Consider the following 18,596-nt stretch of genomic DNA (forward strand, 5'->3'; position numbering starts at 1 on the left):
GGTGCTTTTAAGTTAAGATTCTTCTCAGCTGCTGAGGAGTATGTTCCATCGAGTGCATAACTATGAATGATTCAGAAGATTTATAAGACTTAAGATACTCAGTTGTTAAATTTATGAATTTTGTGGGAAATTATGGACTTACGGTGTCACCTGAATTTGCTGTGTTAAAAAAATAAATACAAAGATTCTTTTTAAATAAAACTTAAAAAAAGTATAGGCTTGTATGGAACAAGATGTTTCTAAACTTCATAACATGCTGTTATTTTAATACAAAACATACATAAGCAAATGTTTTAAACATAAATAATTGATTATAAAAGCTTGTGTTTCTAATCAAATACACTTGTGAAAAGAAATTACAATTTACCCCCAAAATAATCTAGAATTTCCTAACAGTATCTAACTTAATAATGAAGTAAAAACATCCTAAAACATCTTTTGTTTGTGTGAATTTAAGTACAGTACTTTAAATTAGCATTTTCCATCCCAAAGGTTATTAAAAGTTTTGAAAGGGAGATAAACTCCATGAGGTTGGTAGATTTTCTGTTCTAAATTCTTCATGTAGGTGGGGCTGGTGCTGCTGGGCAGCAGGTAAATCCTCTGCCTGTGGTGCCAGCATCCAGTATGAGTACCAGTTCTAGTCCCGGATGCCCCTCTTCCAGTCCAGCTCTCTGCTATGGCCTGGGAAAGCAGTGGAAGATGGCCCAAGTGCTTGGGCCCCTGCACCCGCATGGGAGACCAGGAAGAAGCAGCTGGCTCCTGGCTTTAGATCCGTGCAGCTCTGGCCATTGCAGCCATCTGGGGAGTTAATCAACAGAAGGAAGACCTTTCTCTCTGTCTGTAATTTTACCTCTCAACTAAATAAAATCTTAAAAAATATATTCTTTATATACTCATATTAATTACAACCTCCTATTTTAGAAAAATGAGGGTTAATGGTTTATGACTTCTGCTAGTCTGTGATTGTTACAAAGTAAAACTTCTAGTTTTATCTAGAAGATAATTCCTTATCTGCAATCACCGTATTGTAACAAAAATTGTGGTACTAAGTTAATAGTCTTTAAGTAAATTAGGAGAATATTTAGCAACTTAAAAACACCTGGCTAGAAAATTTCTTCACAAGATTCCTCGTGGGGTAAACACATGCTGAATTTCTGGTTTTTTATTTACGTGTCTCATTGTCACAGGCTGAACAGCAACAGAACACAGTATGAGAATGATGAGCACTCCTCTAATGCTAGAGACATATGTGCCCTGTCAGGACTTCATTGGCCTGACTCATCAAAAGACTCAGGAATAAATGTTTCTGTTTTCAAGAGAATTGTGGGGCTGGTGCCATGGTGCAGTAGGTTAATCCTCCACCTGCAGCACCGGCATCCCATATAGGCCCCAGTTCCAGTCCCAGCCACACCTCTTTCAATCCAGCTCTCTGCTATGGCCTGGAAAAGCAGTATAAGATGGCCCAAGTGCTTGGGCCCCTGCACCCATGGGAGACTGGAAAAAAGCACCTGGCTCCTGGCTTTGGATTGAGCAGCTCTGGCTGTTGCAGCCATTTGGGGAGTGAACCAATGGACGGAAAACCTTTCTCTCTGTCCTACCTCTCACTGTCTATAACTCTACCTCTCAAATCAATAAATAAAGTCTTTCAAAAAATCTTTTAAAGTGAATTGCAACCACTATTGCATGTTTTCTTTCACAACTTCAAGTGGACATAGCTCATAAAATAAAATGAATCATGGTTTCATAAACATTAAAGCTTATCATAGACAATTGGTACCAATGAATAGCTTCTTTTACAGTCTCTCTATATAAATAATTAATAAGCCAATTGTTTTCTTCCTACTCTGCAAAGCCAGTCAATGCAATTGATTTCAAATTTAGAATTTTCAAATCACCCAGAAATGCACAATGTAAATGCTTTTGGAGCTTTATAAGAGCACAAAATATCAATTTTTAATTCTTGTACTTTTTAACATTAGAGAGTTCTGAGACATTAAATAGTACTTTTTCTTTCTAATCCATGTAAGACTAACAATGTGCAGAAAAAAATATGAGGATTTTTGTTATGCAGATAAATAATTGTGCTTTGCCTAGAATCATGCTTCAACTTTGGTTATTTTTCCTCTTCACTGAATCCAGGAAGACAAGAATCCTGTGAAACTAATAAAATGCCCCTGGTGTTCTTAAATGATTACTTTTTGGACAGGAACTTCCAAGAAACAACACCACAGTCATAGTGAACATTTTCTGTGGTTGGAATCTTCTCTTTGCTTTCAGGAGACCAAGAGAAGCCACCTGGAGATCTCAGAGAAGGCCACGTGGGAATGGAGGGGCATGCACCTCCTCTGGAAGCAGTTGTGTCTGTGAAATTTTTTGCTCATTGCAAATTTGACAGGTCTCTATCCATTGATAATGAAGAGACTCATCATAAAAATTAGTAATACAGAAAAAAATCATTGAAATTTCATTTTTTTCTGCCACAGGCAAGTGGAACAATATCTCTGACAGTAAAACAAACAGACTGTAAAGAGTCTATCCAATGTCTCTGGCTCTCCTCACATTCTGAGGACAGATCTCAGAGAACTTCTAGCTGCCTCTTCCAGAAAGGTAAATCAGTAAATAAATTATTAATAAAAAGAAAAGGAGGTAACTTTTTTTCTGTATTTCTGGATAGGATTCCTGTCTTCGAATCAATATGTCATGATTTTTATTCATTTTTCCTTCTTTGGAATTGGGGTAGGAGTAGGCAAAAACATGCATGAAAGAAGGGGGAAAAAGCTTAAAGTACTAGATTGTAAAGTAGGAACAAATAGACAGGAAGGCTGGAGGTGAAGGGGTAAAGACTAGGTTAGGGAAAAAAGCCAGCTTATTAAATCCTTAAAAAGAGAAAGGAAGAAAGGAGGAGGAAATAGAGAAGTATGGTTATGTTCTTATGGAATTACATTCTTATGCAATCTGATCTCTTTGTATTAATAAAAATAGAAATTTTTAACAATTGAAAATTTATTCCTTTAGTGAATCACTACTGCCTCATTCCAACACTCTATAAAAACAGAATCCAAAGGCAGGCATAGGTTGCAGGGTGGGGCACAGTGCAAGTGGCAGTGACAGACTTATTTCTCTAATATCAAATTCTACACCACAACTTCTAATCCACCAAAGTTCTACACATCACCCAGAATCAATTGCATAAAATAAACCACTTAGGGCAAAAGCTCAGAGAAAATCAATGTCCCCATTATTCTTTGCCTGTGAAGCACTCATATAAATTAGCATGCTGCTAAAGAAAATGAGATTATGGCCAAGCTATGTATAAAGAACATAGGATGCAAAGTCAGGAGGCAGTTTGGTGTTTTATGAGCACCCAAAGTGAACTGCAGATGAAGAAGGGGATGCATTACAGAATGGGAGCTGAGTAGGCAGCACAGCCAGCAGTGATCACCAAGCCATTAACCTGAGATTGATGAGTATTTGTGAAGTGTACAAGTGAGTTCTACCTATAACAACAGTAATTACTTTTTCTTTAGGACACAAGGCAAAACACATTTTTTTCCCAATTTTTATCTGTTTTTCATTTTATTTGAAAGGCAGGGGGAGATGGAGAGCGAGAGACATTTCTTCCACTTTCTGGTACATCCCCAAATGCTCACAACAGCAGGCAATGTTCAGCCTGAAGCCAGGATCCTGGAACTCCATGCAGGCCTGGGAGAGTTCAGTTAATTCTGAGGATACACAGTCTTCAGTGACACCTGTCTTTATAAAGACACATCTCAATACAAAATAAAACTCTCTACTCAGGACTTTAGAGATCCAAGAGAAAACTTTCAAATATTTTGCAGGTGAATGCAAAACAGAAATCTGGAGACTTCTGTGAGCCAACAAGTTCCCTGCCTACCTGAGAATCAGCCTGGTCACCAGGGAGATCAAGGGAAGAGGACCAAGCAAAGCCATTTGGGACCTGTGCCCAGAGTCTTATCTCTTGAGTGAGCCTAAAGGCAGCCCAGTCATTGGGCACTGGCAGTTTTGGACCACCTTAATCCTGAAGTGGCTACACAAACTAGTCAACTCCAATTTGGGCTGAGTTATCAGACTGGAAGTCTGGTCAAAGACTGCCACCCATTAAGGAATCTGGACACAGGAATGGCCAAAAAAGTACCATTAGGAGGTGCTCACAATAGGAGTCAGAGAACTAAGCGGGTAATAAATGCACAGATCCTAGACCAAGGCAACAGGCAATGAAAACCTTCTCTTTTGTTGCAAAATTTTCTTATTTTATCTTAAAGGCCTTGAGAAACAGATCTGTAGACATCTCATATGTAAGACAAACATGGATCATTCATAATTGGCCTATAAATATTAGCATTCTTGCCCTGAACAATCAGCCTCAGGAGCTAGCTCAGGGAGGGGCAAGTAAAGGGAATTACTTCAATCTCATTTCTAGGGAAATATACATGCTCCATGAACTGCTTCTTACAAAACATTTCTCCAATTTTCCAGGAGAAATACATCAACTCTGAAGAGGCTACTTTTTTTTTTTTTCCATAGAGCCCAACACCTGTCTTGGGAATCACCTGTGATCCAGGTAGATGGATAAGAAAGACAACTGGAATCATCTACTATGAGACAAGATACTTTACCCAAATCACTATATTTCACTCTACAGAAAAATGCAAACTGAATCACAAAGAACTCCAGTGGATTGATCCACTGGTTTCAGCAAAGGGCATATTTGCATTACTCCAGATATGCAGGCCTCTCTTTCTGTGTACCTTCATGTGGACTATCTGCAGATACAGAGTGAAGGGGAGGCTGCAGCAGTAAAAATGGTCAATGTTTCAACTATGAAACTTATTTTTAATTATCTCAAATACAGTCATAAAAATTCTGCTCTAAGCAAGACACACATAAAGCAAAGCTCATCCCTTTCTCAACAAAAATTTAATGCGATGAGAATTACAAAATCTTAAAGAAAGAAATAGAAGACGATACCAAGAAATGGAAAAATCTTCCATGCTCATGGATTGGAAGAATCAACATCATCAAAATGTCCATTCTCCCAAAAGCAATTTATAGATTCAATGCAATACCAATCAAAATACCAAAGACATTCTTCTCAGATCTAGAAAAAAATGATGCTGAAATTCATATGGAGACACAGGAGACCTCGAATAGCTAAAGCAATCTTGTACAACAAAAAACAAAGCCATAGGCATCACAATATCAGATTTCAGGACATACTACAGGGCAGTTGTAATCAAAACAGCATGGTACTGGTACAGAAACAGATGGATAGACCATTGGAACAGAATTGAAACACCTGAAATCAACCCAAACATCTACAGCGAACTTATATTTGGTCAAGGATCTAAAACCAATTCCTGGAGCAAGGACAGTCTATTCAATAAATCGTGCTGGGAAAACTGGATTTCCACCTGCAGAAGCATGAGGCAAGATCCCTACCTTATACCTTACACAAAAATCCATTCAACATGGATTAAAGACTTAAATCTATGACCTGACACCATCAAATTATTAGAGAACATTGGAGAAACCCTGCAAGATATTGCCACTGGCAAAGACTTCTTGGAAAAGACCCTGGAGACACAGGCAGTCAAAGCCAAAATTAACAATTGGGATTACATCAAATTGAGAAGTTTCTGTACTGCAAAATTAACAGTCAGGAAAGTGAAGAGGCAACCGACAGAATGGGAAAAGATATTTGTAAATTATGCAACAGATAAAGGGTTAATAACCAGAATCTACAAAGAAATCAAGAAACTCCACAACAACAAAACAAACAACACACTTAGGAGATGGGCCAAGGACCCCAATAGACATTTTTCAAAAGAGGAAATCCAAATGGCCAACAGGCACATGAAAAAATGTTCAAGATCACTAGCAATCAGGGAAATGCACTTCAAAACCACAATGAGGTTTCACCTCACCCCACTTAGAATGGCTCACATTCAGAAATCTACCAACAACAGATGCTGGCCAGGATGTGGGGAAAAACGGACACTAACCCACTGTTGGTGGGAATGCAAACTGGTCAAGCCACTATGGAAGTCAGTCTGGAGATTCCTCAGAAACCTGAATATATCCCTACCATTCAACCCAGCCATCCCACTCCTGGGAATTTACCCAAAGGAAATTAAATTGGCAAACAAAAAAGCGGTCTGTACCCTAATATTTATCGCAGCACAATTCACAATAGCCAAGACCTGGAGTCAACCTAAATGCCCATCAACAGTAGACTAGATAAAGAAATTATGGGATATGTGCTCTATAGAATACTATACCGCAGTCAAAAACAATGAAATCTGATTATTTGCAACAAAATGGAGGAATCTGGAACACATCATGCTGAGTGATATAAGCCAGTCCCAAAGGGACAAATACCATAGGTTCTCCCTGATCGGTGACAACTAACCGAGCACCAAAAAGGAAACCTGTTGAAGTGAAATGGACACTATGAGAAATGGTGACTTGATCAGCCTTTGCCCTGACTGTTGATGTACAATTTAATACTTTATCCCTTTTAGTATTTTTGTCTGTTCTACTTAATACTTTGGTTGAATTCTGTAATTAACACACAGTTATTCTTAAGTGTTGAAAATTAACTGAAATATGACCCCTGTTAAACATAAGAGTGGGAATAAGAGAGGGAAGAGATGTACAATTTGGGACATGCTCAATTGGACTTGCCCCAAATGGTAGAGTTAGAAACATACCAGGGGATTCCAATTCAATCCCATCAAGGTGGCCTATACCAATGCCATATCACTAGTCCAAGTGATCAATTGCTGTTCAAAATTGATCACACTGATAGGACTACGAGTCAAAGGGATAACATAAACAAGACTAGTGTCTGAAAATACTAACCAATAGAATAAAAAAAAAAAAAGAGAAAGAATGATTCAACATGAGAAGCAGGATACACAGCTGACTCATAGAATGGCAGATGTCCTAAACAGCACTCTGGCCTCAGAATCAGCCCTTAAGGCATTTGGATCTGGCTAAAAAGCCCATGAGAGTATTTCAGGCATGGAAAGCCAAGACACTCTGGCAAAAAAAATAAATAAATAAAAAAGAGGACCTAAACAAAAGATCTCTGAGAGTGAGATCCCAATGGAAAGAACAGGTCATCAAAGAAGTAGCTACCTTTCTCTGAAAGGAGGAGAGAACTTCCACTTTGACTACTATCTTGTCTAAATATGATCAGAGTTGGCGAACTCAAAATGCTTCCATAGCCTTGACAACTCATGAATAGATCCTAGGGTGATTACTGATGCCATAAACAAGAATGTCAATTTGTTAAGGCAATAACAGGAGTCACTGTGCACTTACTCCTCATGTAGGATCTCTGTCTTTAATGTGCTGTACCTTGTGATTTAATGCTATAACTAGTACTCAGTATTTTTCACTTTGTGTTTCTGTGTGGGTGCAAACTGTTGAAATCTTTACTTCATATATACTAAATTGATCTCCTGTATATAAAGAGAATCAAAAATGAATCTTGATGTGAATGGAAGGGGAGAGGGAGCGGGAGAGGGGAGGGTTGCAGTTGGGAGGGAAGTTATGGGGGAGAAGCCATGCAATCCAGAAGCTGTACTTTGGAAATTTATATTCATTAAATAAATGTTAAAAGAAAATTAATGTTAACTGCATAGTTAGGAGTGTACTATTGCATTTAATTACAGTGCTTCTCTATATTTTATTTTTTAAGATTTTATCTATTTATTTGAGAGGTCAAATTATAGACAGTGAGAGGAAGAGACCAGAGATAAAGGTCTTCTATCTGCTGGTTCACTCTGCAAATGGCTATAACAGATGGAGCTGCACTGATCTGAAGCCAAGAGCTTCTTTTCTGTCCCCCCTTGGGTACAAGGGCCTAAGCACTTGAGCCATCTTCTACTGTTTTCCCAGGCCATAGCTGAGAGCCAGATCAGAAGAGGAGCAGCTGAGGCTAGAACTGCGGCCCATATAGGTACCAGCCCCTCTACATCTTATAAGCACATCTTATCTGTAAGAAAAAAACTGAAAAGTTAGTCAAGTATATCACAAACTATGTTAGAAATTATCTCTAATTTAAATAAAAAAGGAAAACCTTAAAATAGAAGTGGTTAATTTTGGCAATCTGCACAAATGACCTGTGTCCTATTATTTTATCCTTTGGAATACTTTTCAAGATTTCTTCTGACCTTCCCATCTTCCTTTGTTCCTCATACCCTTTCAATATCACTGCCTCTCTGTCCCTGCAGCTCTCTCCCTTTGGAAACAGTCTTGCAGGCTGTCAATCATTATTTCAAAATGTTTTGTAGGGAGTGCCTGAATGGCCTTCTAATATCCCATAAATATATATTTCCATAAAACAGACAATAGAGGGGCTGGTACTGTGCCCTAGCAGGAAAAGCTGCTGCCTGCATTGCTGACATCCCTTATGGGTGCTGCTTTGAGTCTCGGCTGCTCCATTTCTGATCCAGCTCTCTTCTACTGGGGAAGCAGTAGAAGATGACCCAAGTCCTTGGGCCCGTGCACACATGTGGGATAACTGGAAGAGGCTCCCAGCTCTTGGCTTCAGTTCAGGGTAGCTCCAGCCATTGCAGCCATCTGGGGAGTAAACCAGAAGATGGAAGACCTTTCTTCCTCTCTCTCTGCTTCTGCATCTCTCTAACTCAAATAAAATAAAATAAATAAAAATTTAAAAAAAGGTGGTATAGCATAGTGGGAAAGCTGTTTCCTGTGATGCTGGTATTCTATATTGTGCATGAGTTCATGTCCCACCTGCTCTACTTCTTCTTTTTATTTATTTATTTTTTTTCACAGGCAGAGTAGACAGTGAGAGAGAGACAGAGAGAAAGGTCTTCCTTTTCAGTTGGTTCACCCCCTAATAGTCACTGCAGCCAGTGCACCATGCTGATCTGAAGCCAGGAGCCAAGTGCTTCTCCTGGTCTCCCATGCGGGTGTAGGGCCTAAGGACTTGGGCCATCCTCCACTGTATTCCCGGGCCACAGCAGCTCTACTTCTGATCCAGCTCCTTCATCTGCCTAGGAAAGCTGCAAAGAATGGTGCTTGTGCTCCTACTCCCACATGGGAAATGTGGAAGAAGATACTGGCTCCTGGGTGCGAGGGACGTTATGGGGGGGAAGCCATTGTAATCCATAAGCTGTACTTTGGAAATTTATATTCATTAAATAAAAGTTAAAAAAAAAAAAAAAGAAGATGATGCTGGCTCCTGACTTTAATCCAGTTCCAACCCCAGCTGCTGTGGCCATTAGGGGTGTGAAACAGTGGATAAATGATTTATATCTCTCTCTCTCTTTGTAACTCTGCCTTTCAAATAAATATTGGCTGGCGCCGTGGCTCAACAGGCTAATCCTCTGCCTGCGGTGCTGGCACCCCAGGTTCTAGCCCTGGTCGGGGCACCAGATTCTGTCCCGGTTGCTCCTCTTCCAGTCCAGCTCTCTGCTGTGGCCCAGGAGTGCAGTGGAGGATGACCCAAGTGCTTGGGCCCTGCACTCGCATGGGAGACCAGGAGAAGCACCTGGCTCCTGGCTTTGGATTAGCACGGTGCTCTGGCTACAGGAGCCATTGTGGTGTGAACCAATGGAAAAAGAAAGACCTTTCTCTCTGTCTCTCTTTCTCACTGTCCACTCTGCCTGTCAAAAAATAAATAAATATATATATTTTTTAATTTAACAAATGGCCCTAAATATTCTGACTCATCTTGACATGTAACAGGAGACAAAAAAGTTGCTGCTGACTTTATGTAGTGCCTCCTCAATCTTTTCTATAAGCAAAATACATTTATTTCTTTTGCTGTCCAAGCACTCAAATCTAAAAGAAATAATACTACCCAGTGCAACTCTGTTCAAGGCTGCTCCTGCACTGAAGAAAAGTAAAGGAGCAAGGGGCCCAAACCCTGTGTGGCCGGCTGGCAGTCCCCTCCTCACTCTGCATCTGAGTTTCTGATTAGAGAGGGAGACAAAGGCAACTCCAGATACTGCAGCAGTACACAAACAGCCTCACAGACACACCTTATGTGTGTGCAACAGAAGGAGAGCACAGAGCACTATGTAAGGGAGGAATACATTGAACAAAAAGGAAAGGATGTGAATGGACATAGCTAAGAATTTCCCCACTCTGCTGATCATGATCTCAAGGATGTCCAGGCCAGAATTCCATTTCACTTTGGAAAACCCACTCCATAAAGTTTTCTCCACCTAGGTGTATTCTTATGTGAGGAATCTGTCTTCCTGTGAGAGAGGGCACCACCACAGACTGAAAACCAGTCAAAAAGCAGAGTGATGGCTTTAATTCTCAGAGGTGAATGGACAACCACATCTATGAATTCTGCCTTGAAAAATAAGCTTCCTTCTGCTCTAGGAATCTGGTATAGTTTAGGGCTAAAATGAGAAACACAGAGACCAGCTGGGTCTGTTACATGAGAAGAAAGGAAGCTTGATGGCAGCACTGTAGGTGGCAGCCTCACCTGCCATGCCACAATGCCAGTCCTCAAAATCAGCCTATTTTAAAAAGCATTTTAAATGAGGGATGGGAGAGAGGGACACTGGATTTCATTTTCCACTTCTATTTGAAGAAATGGAATAGTAGAATCCATGCCAGCCTAACACATGGCAGCTTTAGCCACTGATGACATCACAGCTTGCTACCCAAAAGTGGCAGCCAAAATAAACTCAACAAATGAGAACCAAAATAAAACAGAAGAGTTTAACCTAATACCAACAGTTGTTCAGCAGATATCACCAAGATCTTGACACACAGTCATCAGAAGGATAAAGGGTGGGGCTGGCTTTGTGGCACAGTGGATTAAGCCACCACAAAATAAAATGCTGGGATCCAATATGTGTGTCCACCCTTTAAAAAAGATTGATTTATTTGAAAGTCAGAGTTTTGGGGACCAGTGCTGTGGCACAGCTGATTGAGGCCCTGGGCTGCATTCCATATGGTCCCTGGTTCAGGTCTTGGCTGCTCCACTTCCAATCCAGTTGCCTGCTAATGTGCTTGGGAAAGTGGCACAGTATGGCCCAAGTCCTTGGCCATATATCCACATGGAGATCTGGAAGGAGCTACTGGCTCCTGGCTTCAGATCAGCTCAGATCTGGCCACTGCGGCCATTTGGGGAGTGATCCAGCAGACTGAAGACCTCTCTATCTGTCTCTATCTCTATCAGTAACTCTGTCAAATAAATAAAATAAATCTTAAAAAAAGTCAGAGTTATAGAGAGGAGGGAGAGTCAGATGGGATGGCATTGTGGATTAGCAGGTAAAGCTGCTGCCTACAGTACTGGCATCTGGTATAGGCACCAGTTCATGTCCTGGTTGCTCCACTTCTGATCCAGCTCTCTTCCAATGGCCCTGGAAAAGTAGAAGATGGCCCAATACCTGGGTCCTTGCCACCCAAGTGGGAGACCTGAATGAAGCTCTTGGTGCCTGGCTTGGGCCTGGCCCAGTTCTGGTCATTGTAGCCATCTAGGGAGTAGACGAGCAGATGGAAAATCTCTTTCTCATTCTCTCCCTTTCTCTATCTCTGCCTTGCAAATAAATAAATGCTAAAAAAGAGAGAGATCTGCCATCTGACATGGCTGCAATGGCCAGGGCTGAACCACACAGAAACCAGGAGCCAGGCACTTCATCTGGGTCTCACACATGGGTTACAATGGCCCAAACACTTGAGTCATCCTCTGCTGCTTTTCTCAGGCCATCAGCAGGGAGCTAGTTTAGAAGTGGAGCAACTGAGACATGAACTACTGCTCATCTGGGAAGCTGGCATTGCAGGTGGTGGCTTTCCCCATTGTGCCACAATGCCAGCCCCATGAGTGCCAGTTTGAGTCACAGCTGTTCCACTTCTGATCCAGCTCCCTGCTAACACAACTGGGGAAGCAGAAAAAGATGGCACAAGTACTTGGGTCCTTGCACCAACATGGGACACTGGGTTGGACCTCCAGCCTGGGCCAGCATTATTCATTGCAGTCTCTTGAGTGAACCAGCAGATGCAAGATCCCCATCTTTCTGTCTCTGCCTCTTTCTCTGTAACTCTGCCTTTAAAATAAAAATTTTAAATCTTAATAAAATAAAGAGAAAGGGTGAGAGAGTGTCCACAGTAAAGTAACAGAGCAAAGCTACAGTTGTGCTGTCCCTCAGCAGCCTTCTGCCTTAAGTGGGAAATCTCTGGCTTACAGACACTGACATAAAAGACACATTCAAAACACATTTCAAAACAAGAGATGAGAGGTTTACAAGGCATATTGACTTTATGATGACTTTCATTCATTAGGTACACTGGGTTTAGGTATATGCCTTTTGTGCAGCCAAGTTAACCCAGGGTCTAACTCAAAGAGATGTACTGAGGGAGATGTGCTGCCAGGGGAGAGAGCTACAATGTCCCATTGCTCTTGTAGCATCATAAAGGGAAGGAAAAGGTCTACTCATGTCCATGGTTACAAAGAGGACAGAAGCACAAACATTTCAGAAGGCAGGAGCAAATTTCAAATACAGTTATTTTAAGAAAATAAAAGGAAGCAAATTTCAGAATATAACATGGGGTAGAAACACACCATCAGTTCATCAATTCTCACAGGGATCCAGGAAAACTGCCCTGCCTACCCATAAACCAAATGTTTCAAAACATATTTTCTGATTAAATTCAGAAGATTACAGGACTCGGCACTCTGGATGTTCAAATGCTAAATTAAGTTTTAGTTTCCACTATGGGCATATGTAGCCCAATCACTCAGAACATGAGAAAAACTTTTCCATAAGAAGGAACATGAAATATTCAGTCACACAGAATAACTGTGCTTAGTGCTCAAAGTGAACCAACCTCAGGATAAGCACCCAGAAAACCTGTTAGGTCTTAGGGCCAGCTCCATGGTGAAGCATGTAAAAATTTATTTATTTATTTAAAAGGCAGAGTTACAGAGAGTCAGGGCACAGAGAAAAGTCTTCCATGCACTGATTCACTCTGAAAATGGCTGCAATGGCCAGAGCTGGATTTACTTGAAGCCAGGAGCCAGAAGCTTCTGTCAGGTCTCCCATGCGGGTGCAGAACCCAAGAACTTGGGCCATCTTTCACTGCTTTCCCAGGCCACGGCAGAAAGCTGGATCTCAAACAAGCACCCATATGAGATGGCAGCACTGTAGGTGGCAGCCTCACCTGCCATGCCACAATGCCAGCCCTCAAAATAAACCTATTTTAAAAAGCATTTTAACTGAGGGATGGGAGAGAGCTTGTTTATCCAAAGCAAGGATAACATAACATAACTACTACACAGAAGAAGCTCCTGGCTCCTGGCTTTGGATCGGCACAGCTCCGACCACTGAAGCCAACTGGGGAGTGAACCAGCAGATGAAGACTTCTCTCTCCCTGCCTCTCCTCTCTGTAACTCTGACTTTCAAGTAAAATAAATAAATCTTTTTAAAAAAATAACTACTAGTACTCATTAACTTCAAAAATATAGAAATTTAAGGAAACTCAAAATATAACCAAAATCATCATCTACTACACATTATAATCTTCATTTTGAGAGTGATATTAGAAAAATAATTAACCCCTCCCCCATTGAAAAAATGCACATGGGACTGGTATAGTAAGTTAAGCAGACCCTGGCAGTGCCAGCACCCCACATGGGCACTGGTTCAAGACGTGGCTGCTCCATTTCCAATATAGCTCCCTACTAATTCACCTGGGAAAGCAGAGGATGATGGCCCAAGTGTTTGGGCCCCTGAAATCAAGTGTGAGAACCAGAAGAAGCTCCAAGCTCCTGGGTTCACCTGGCCCAGCCCAAGTCATTGTGGCCATTTGAGGAGTGAACCAACAGATGGAAGACCTCTCTCTCAATCTCTCTGTAAATCTGCCTTTCAAGTAAATAAAATTGATCTAAAAGAAAATACCCTGTATACAATGTAGTATTTTGGTTATTTCCTCATACAAAGAAAGCTCAGATAAACTGTAGATGAATCCTCCTGGCTTGATGCAATTCAGAAGGATGATTGCCTTCTGCCACCCTGTGGTAGACATCAATGAAAGTTATTAATGGGGAGATGAATGGGCTGCAGCCATGGCTCACTAGGCTAATCCTCTGCCTGTGGTGCCGGTACTCCAGGTTCTAGTCCCAGTTGGGGTGCCAGTCCTGTCCCAGTTGCTCCTCTTCCAGTCCAGCTTTCTGCTGTGGCCCAGGAAGGCAGTGGAGGATGCCCAAGTGCTTGGGCCCTGCACTCGCATGGGAAACCAGGAGAAGCACCTGGCTCCTGGCTTTGGATCAGTGCAGCGTGCCAGCCGTAGCAACCATTTGGGGGGTGAACCAATGGAAGGAAGACCTTTCTGTTTGTCTCTCTCTCTCACTGTCTAACTCTGCCTGTCAGAAAAAAAAAATGGGAAAATGAATGGACACCATCAGACTGCTTCCTCATATGCCACCTTTCCTTAAAGACATCACTGCTACATTACCAGATTATGTCTCTTGTGTGAAACATATCTCTCCTAACTTGCCAGAAACTTATAGCAGAGCAGGGAATGATGTGCCAAGGACAGTGAGTTAGCCTGAGTAGTCCAGGAATCCTGTTCTTGGCTGTTTTCAAGTTCATATTTTTTTTTTTTTGACAGGCAGAATGGACAGTGAGAGAGAGAGACAGAGAGAAAGGTCTTCCTTTTGCCATTGGTTCACCCTCCAATGGCTGCTGTGGCCGGCGCACTGTGGCCAACGCACCGCGCTGATCCGATGGCAGGAGCCAGGAGCCAGGTGCTTTTCCTGGTCTCCCATGGGGTACAGGGCCCAAGCACTTGGGCCATCCTCCACTGCACTCCCTGGCCACAGCACAGGGCTGGCCTGGAAGAGGGGCAACTGGGACAGAATCCGGCACCCCGACCGGGACTAGAACCCGGTGTGCCAGCACCGCTAGGTGGAAGATTAGCCTAGTGAGCCGCGGCGCCGGCCCTTTCAAGTTCATATTAATGTACACACAACATAGTTGCTGAGAAAGTGTCTTACAGTTGTTTCCTGGGTGTGAAGCAGCTCTTTTCAGCAGAAACACGTAACTGCCTGTCCACTCGCAAGCACTGTGATAGGGAGTACATGGGAGAAAAGTTCAAAAACACACTGGGTTTCAGAGGAAGATGTTGTTACCCTAACAACCTCTATCCAGGATTCACTTTCTATTTTTACTTCCTAGGCAACCTTACTATGCTAAATGAGTTTCACAGATTAATAATCTGGTGACAACAGGACTCTAACAGAATCTATGAACCACTCAGTTAATCAAGTGATAACTTCATTATGCTGAAAATTAGTCTATAGCAATAGTTTTTAGGGCCACATGTCTCTTTTTTTTTAAAGATGTTTTATTTATTTATTTGAGAGGTAGAAATACAAATATTGAGACAGACAGAAAGGTCTTCCTTCTGCTGGTTCACTCCCCAGTTGGCCAAAATGGCCAGAAGAACTGCATTAATCTAAAGCCAGGAGCCAGGAGCTTCTTCTGGGTCTCCCACATGGAGACCCCCCACATGCCTTCCCAGGACATAGCAGAGAGATGGATCAGAGGAGGAGCAGCTGGGACTCAAACGGGTGCCCATATGGGATGCTGGCACCACAGGCAGAGGATTAACATACTGAGTCACAGTGCCAGCCCAAAGCCACATCTTTTACTATACTGTGTATAGTAAAAGTATAGTATACTATCTCTGTGGGGGGAGGGGAGCATATTTTCTCTTTTCTTCCTTACCCCTCCTCACATTAACACCTTGTATAAAGGCTTCCATAGACCACAGTCATTATGAAAATCTGTCATTAATATCCTCCCATGTTGAAAATGGCATGGGGTTAAACACAGAACTCAGAATAAGAAAAGTAATTTGAAGCTGGTGTGTGGCTGAGCAGGTAAAACCATAAGGGTGCTGGTTCGAGACCTGGCTGCTCCACTCTCTGCTATGGCCTGGGAAAACAGTGGAAGATGGCCCAAATGCTTGGTCCCCTGCATCTGTGTGGGAGACTTGGAAGAATTTCCTGGCTCCTGACTTCCATGCAGTTCTGGCCATTGTGACCATCTGGGGAGTGAACCAGCAGATGGGAGACCTCTCTATCTCTCTGTGCCTTTGCCTCTCTGTAACTCTGCCTTTCAAATAAATAAATAAATAAATTAAAAAGTAACTGACCCTCTTAATTAAAACCATATGGACTGTAAGATAATCAGCTTGGTGGAGCATTGAGTCACTTTAAAGAACTAGAAGAGAAAAATTGCTACTTTTCTGTATTTATGTCTTCATAGCTCTCCATTTTATGAAAATCCATATTAAAGTAGCTCATTATTAACTCACACGGTAGACTTGCATTAATTTCAGTTCACTTCTCACTTTGCAAAGGGATTAGCAGCAGGTAATAATAGTTGACATCCCTAATAACATAAGAAAAAAGGGTTGAAGACAGAAATCGAAAAGCAGGAAAATAAATCAGCTACATTTCCATGGCCTCAAGCTCCAGATTGAAAAAGAGTCTGTTAATTAAACACGGAGGAGACATCAATCTACTAAGCTACTGCACAAGCTTCACATTGCCGCTGGGAAATACAGCCAAACTCATAGCGCCCTGGCTGTCAGATGTGTCCACAGGGTCCAGCCTGGGGGCCACTGGGCCCCACCCAGCTGGAACAACCATGGGGTATTGCTGGAAGCCCAGCCAGAAGGCATTCTCTGACCCACCCTAAATGAGAACTGGGCTAATTTAAATCTAGGGAATGGGACTCCTTCCTTTGCCATGCTCTCAACTGCCCTGCTTGTGCCGTTCCTCGTCCAGTGTACTGTAAGGAGAATTTGAGCGAGGCAGCCCGTGGGACTGGCCGTGCATCGGGAGACTGGGAAGCGGCGGTGGGAGACACAACACCTGGGTTCCAGCCTTGACTCTGCCAGAGGCGCTCCCAGGATCACTGAGAACCAAGTGATCAATGTCTGGGAGCCGCTACCCGCCATCGCACCCACCCCTCTCCCACACACGCATAGATGCCCCTTCCTGTTCTCCATACTTGCTGTGGAAACTCTCGGGAGCACGTCCCCTTTCTTCAGGACACCTGGAGAGCAAAGCGGAAAGTGTGGGACAGGAGAAGTCGCTGGAACTTGGGGCCCACGGTGGCAGATGCAGAGGCACAGAAGCAGCGGGCGGCAGGTCTGGGGTGTGTGCTCCCGAACCGCCTGCAATTGCACTTGCAGAGCAAGACTCCCCAGGGAATGTGGGAGAAGGAGCGGTGTGGCCTCTCAGGGCACACTCTGATCAGTAAATGAACTTCCTCTGTTCTCAACCCCCGGGCCACAGGGAAAGGCACGCGCATGCGTACGTTCTCCCACATGCACACGCACAGGCGCTCAGAGCACGGAAAACGTTAGAGCACCAGGTGACTCTGGGAAATGGAGTCCAGGCCAGGGCATTCCTAGATAGACTTACTGGCCCTCTCCTAGGACTTCAGTACGGGGTGGGTGGAGACAGGCTGGGAACCAGAGGGCGTTTGCTTTTGTTTCCATCCCTCCTTCCCTTCCTTCCCACCCCAGATCTCGAGGGTCAGCTGCTGTTCTTCCTTTCTTGAACAAAATCTTAAGAAGTGACAGCCACTGCTGCTGAGCCCCAAATCCCGGTTCCCTCACACACGCTGTTTCTCAGGAAAATCCCCTGCTGCTTTATTCCTGCACAGCTTCTCGCAAGTAACCCATGACAAGGATTTCAATGTAACTCTCAGCACAGGTGTACACGGCACAGTTTAACATCTAGATTTGAGAATACAATTTTTACTTGTGTCTTTTATTTGTGGTTCTTTTCAAAGTATTTTACACCACCCTCTAATTCACCAAGTACAAAAAAAAAAAAAAAAAAAAAAAAAAAAGAGAACTGGATACAGGACTAACATTGCCAAGTATCTTCTAGGGGCCAGATTAACAGAGTAAATGCCTTACTTTGTATCAATTATACCTCAGGTTAATTCTGGAGACCGTATTCTCAATTTACAAAGAGAAAGCTGAGGTGGAAAGAGATTCGAATTAAATTTGCCCATGGAAGTATGGTAAAAAAAAGTCTAGGTTAAAGGCCAAAGTGAAATATTGGTTTAAGAAATCTTTCAGGACCAGCACTGTGGCATAGTGGGCTAAGCCTCTGCCTTCAGCACCGACATTCTTTATAGGGGCTGGTTCAAGTCCCTGCTGCTCCACTTCCAATCCAGCTTTCTGCTCTAGCCTGGGAAAGCAGTAGAAGATGGCCTGAATGCCTGGGACCCTGCATCCACATCAGAGACCCAGAATTTCCTGGCTCCTGGCTTTGGATCAGCTTAACTATGGCTATTGCAGCCATTTGGGGAGTGAACAAGTGGATGGAAGACTTCTCTCTCTCTCTGCCTCTGCCTCTCTGTAACTCAGCCTTTCAAATAAATAAATCTTCTTTAAAAAAAGAAATATTTCTTTTGTCTTGGGGCTCAGTTTCTAAAACCCAAGATTTCTCATCTCTAAAATAAAAAGTGAGGGAGAGGAGGAGTATCTACAATCCTAATCTTCACTGTAGAGAAACACATAGGATTATAACTTATCTAAAAAAGAAAGGAGGT

At 42.6% G+C, this 18,596-nt stretch overlaps 1 protein-coding gene across 2 annotated transcripts in view; it reads right to left on the reverse strand.

The window, feature by feature from the left end:
- LOC127486861 (zinc finger protein 568-like) overlaps positions 1-17,573 on the reverse strand; it is a 57,100-nt gene extending 39,527 nt beyond the window's left edge. The window contains exon 1 of one of the 2 annotated variants that reach the window (XM_070054820.1): positions 17,041-17,573. The gene's annotated coding sequence lies outside the window, so the exon portion shown is untranslated. Of the gene's footprint in view, positions 1-17,036 lie in introns of both variants that reach the window. The other variant, XM_070054819.1, reaches the window with a different exon arrangement.
- Positions 17,574-18,596: the final 1,023 nt, after the last annotated feature.

The sequence above is a fragment of the Oryctolagus cuniculus genome, chromosome 12 (genome assembly GCF_964237555.1).
Source record: "Oryctolagus cuniculus chromosome 12, mOryCun1.1, whole genome shotgun sequence".
NCBI classification, from domain to species: Eukaryota; Metazoa; Chordata; class Mammalia; order Lagomorpha; family Leporidae; genus Oryctolagus; species Oryctolagus cuniculus.